This window comes from Microtus ochrogaster, linkage group LG8 (genome assembly GCF_000317375.1).
Source record: "Microtus ochrogaster isolate Prairie Vole_2 linkage group LG8, MicOch1.0, whole genome shotgun sequence".
Classification (NCBI taxonomy): domain Eukaryota; kingdom Metazoa; phylum Chordata; class Mammalia; order Rodentia; family Cricetidae; genus Microtus; species Microtus ochrogaster.
Window position 1 is genome coordinate 22,086,096 of NC_022033.1, and position 3,716 is coordinate 22,089,811.

General features: G+C 47.3%; 1 protein-coding gene across 9 annotated transcripts in view; it reads left to right on the forward strand.

Annotated features, from left to right (window-relative positions):
- The first annotated feature begins 1,071 nt into the window (after nucleotides 1-1,071).
- The window catches only part of Cpne1 (copine 1), a 42,686-nt gene continuing 40,041 nt past the window's right edge, over nucleotides 1,072-3,716 (forward strand). For 2 of the 9 annotated variants that reach the window (XM_013352135.2, XM_013352136.2), the window contains exon 1: nucleotides 1,086-1,234. The gene's annotated coding sequence lies outside the window, so the exon portion shown is untranslated. Of the gene's footprint in view, nucleotides 1,235-1,257; nucleotides 1,424-3,716 lie in introns of those variants that run through there. The other 7 variants (XR_003378332.1, XR_003378333.1, XM_005363053.2 and 4 more) reach the window with 7 other exon arrangements.

The window sequence follows — 3,716 nt, forward strand, 5'->3', positions numbered from 1 at the left end:
TATATATCTATATATCTCTATCTATATCTCTCTATATATATATATATATATATTCTTGAGACAGGGTCTGGGGCAGCCCAGGACTACCTGTATAATCAAATCACTGGGGATTATCTGGGCCACCATAGTAAAAAAAAAATTTGAAATTTTTTTTTTGTTTTTGTATTTCGAGAAAGGGTTTTTCTGTGTAATACCCCTGACTGTCCTGGTACTCTTGTAGATCAGGCTGTCCTTGAATTCATAGTGATCCTGCCTCTGTCTCCCAAGTGCTGTGATTCAGAGTGTGTGTCACCACGCTTGGTGGTTGAAATAATTTTTTTAAAAGTTTGTTATATTTATTTATTTATGTATACAGTGTTGTGTCTGCATGTATTCCTACAGGCTAAAAGAGGGCAATTGTGAGCCACCGTGTGATTGCTGGGAATTGAACTCAAGACCTCTGGAAGAGCAGCCAGTGCTCTTAACCACTGAGCCATCTCTCCAGCCCTTGAAATAATTTTTAACTTCTTTTTAGATTTATTTTATTTTTGTTAATGTCTGTGTGAGAAAGCACACGCGTGCAGGAGCCCTGGGAGTCAGAGGAAGGCCTCAGATCTTCAGTGCCTGGAGCTATAGGTGGTTGTGAGCTTCCCAATGTCCTCTGGAAGAGCAATAAGAGCGCTCTTAACAACTGGGCCTTCTCTCCTGCCCCAAGGCCTAATATTTTCAAAAGTTAAAACAACAACAACAACAAAACAAAAAACAAAAACAAGCTTTTGTCGCAGAGTCCCTAATCAAAGTTACAATATTGGTCTGTTTAATCCAAAACAGTCTAATGTAGGCACTGTTCCGCTCCTTTCACAATGCTCAAAGAACTAAGGCAGTCTGCACAAAGCCCTGCAAAAAACCTTAAATAAACACTAGCTTCAGGCCTGGCTAGGGAGCAAACGCCATCAGCACCAGAGATTAAAAGACCCCCTTCACCACGACAACCTGCAGCGTCCGAGGTTTCCCCTACCCCCTCCCACCTCAGCGCGCCTGCGTCTCCCACCGTGACGTCGGCGGCGCCCCGCCCCCTCCTGGAACGCGGAGCCGCCGAGCGGGCGGGCGGCCATTTTGTGAGGCGGCATCGGAGGTGCTTGGCTGCAGTGGGCTCCGGGAAGCCGTTCGGGCTGGGGCTATCGGCCGCGGGGCTGAGGCACTCGCACGGGGGGTAACTCGGGTCTGGGTTCTGGTGCCGTGCAAGCTCTCCCCGGTAAGACTCCCGCAGCCCCGGAACGGGCGGGGCTGTGCGGGGCTCAAGCCGCCTCCTTGGTGCCCCGGGGCGGGGCCTTCCCAGGCCTCTGAGCCCGCGGCCGCGAGCGCCCTACACAAAGGGGTCTCTCCGAGGCTGCGGGGGTCCTGGGGTGCCGCTCACATTCTGTGGCCTCCGAGGATGCGAGAGGTGGAGCCGGCGTGCCGAAGTGGGGACGAGGCGGTAGCGGGGACGCCCCGGTGGTCTTGTGGGCAATCGGCCAGCCCTGGGTGGCCCCGCGGCCTGCGATCCGGGCGAGTGGGGGGGGGTTGCGATGATAACGCCTGCACGCAGGATGGGGAAGGTTTCCTGGGCTTCAGACAGGGCCGAGGTTTTAACTCCCCACCTCTGCCCCGAAGTAAAGAGGTTTCAGTGGCCTACGGCCAGCAAAAGGGAACTACGTTAGGGTCACCTGGGGGGAAGCTCTCCTGGAAGGCCGGGAACCGGTCACCTTCCTTGAAGGTCCAGGGGCTTGCAGCGAAGTGCTTCCTACGTCCAGCGCTGTGGAGGGGCCTCCTAGGGAGTGTAGGGGATTTGGAGCCTCCCTGTAGCTAAGGAGGAGGTGTGGAAGCCATGAGAGTTGTAGCAAGCATGGCAGATCCTTGGTCCCCAAATAGGGAAGGGGCTGTTACCTGCTGCACCTTCCCTGCACCTTTGGGGAGGAGCCACAGGGAGGAGGGAGTGTGGCTGCCTTAGCTGTCTGAAGGTTGGTGGCGCTAGTTTGCAGCCGCGTGAAATAGGTGGGGAAGGCCTTTTAGGAGGTGCAGGTTAGTGATGGGTGGGGGATAGAGTAAGGTAGCGGGTTTGGGTGCCCGTTGGTAAGCGAGTGGGCTCGTGTGTGCATTTTATAGTGAAAAGTTTGAAGGACTCCCGTGTGGTCTACTCAGGGTTAATTCAGTGCAAAAGACTCATTCATTCTGGTAGAAAGTGTATGTAGAGAATTCCAGGCTGTGTTGCAGCATTCTGGGTCCTAAAGCCTTCTTGACGCCTAGAGTCGCAGATGGCTGTGTGTGCATTTCGCAGGAATCGTCTTATGGTCTTTAAGTTGATGCCAGTCTTTATAACCTGGCGGGAAAAACTAGGATGGCAACTGAAGGGAAAGATTGAGTGGATTTTCTTCAGGCTTCTTGGATAAGTGTGAAATGTAATTTTTGGTGAACCTCAGTTTTAAAAAATAAAAATTGTTCGAGACCTTGGTAACCAGCGTATACTGCAAGTGTTAAAGAGCATTTGTAGTTGGAAAAATTCTACGAAAATATTTATTAAAATTAATAGAAATATAAAACTGATGTACTTGTTTTTGAAATTTGTAACTTTTGTCGAGATGGAGACTTTTGGATTTGGTGGAAAGTGGTTGTGTCTGGACATCTTTCTAAGGATATTAAAAGTTGGAAGAACTGTTCACATAACTATCTTAATGCAATTTTTGAAGGAAGTGTTTGTGTTTAGGTGAGTTCACAAGGCTTAGTGTGTATTGGGTAGTTTATCAAAATGTGTTGCATTTTTATATCACCTTATACTTGATTAAATGTTGGTCACTCTGGGTTGTAATGCATAATTTCAATTTTATGTTCAAATTCTTCAGGTGAATATGTGATGCTTTAGAAACCACTGGTTATTGTTCTAGGCTATTAGCAATACACTCCAGGCTTGTTTTACTCTTTTATGACATGTTGAATGTTTTGATCGACTGCATATTGAAAGTTTTGGACTTCTTGGTACTATTTTTAGGTATAAAACTTAATTTTTATACTTGTGCATTATATCGTGGGTCAGATACTAGAATCCAGTGCCAGCATTGATATAGTCTTACTTCGGTTTGCAGAAAGCCACGCCACTGTTTGATTTGTGGAAATTTGATTGTTTTTTGTTTGTTCCTCATTGTAGATAGAATCTTGTTAGGTAGCTTAGGCTGACATTGAACTATTAAGCGTCTGGATTCACTGGGATAGTAGTTGGCTGGCAATATTTAGTTTGAGTAAATGCTTTCTTCTGAAAATGTTGTTAGTAATTGATTACACAATGTATACTTTTTGATATCTCTCCCTAAAAATGCAGTGTCCAGTTTAAAATCTAACTCATAGCATACTTTTAGTTTTTAATTGTATGGGTGTTTTGCCTACATGTATGTCTTACGTTTCATGTTCATGCCTGCTGAACTCAGGCTGTAAGAGCTCGTGTCAGATCCCATGGAACTGGAGTTATAGATGGTTGCTGGGAATTGAACGTAGGTCCTCTGGAAAAGCAGCCTGTTTGGTCTCACTAGGCCTAATCTACTTATTTATTCTTTTTTTTTTGGTTTTTCGAGACAGGGTTTCTCTGTGGTTTTGGAGCCTGTCCTGGAACTAGCTCTTGTAGACCAGGCTGGACTCGAACTCCCAGAGATCCGCCTGCCTCTGCCTCCCGAGTGCTGGGATTAAAGGCGTGCGCCACCACCGCCCGG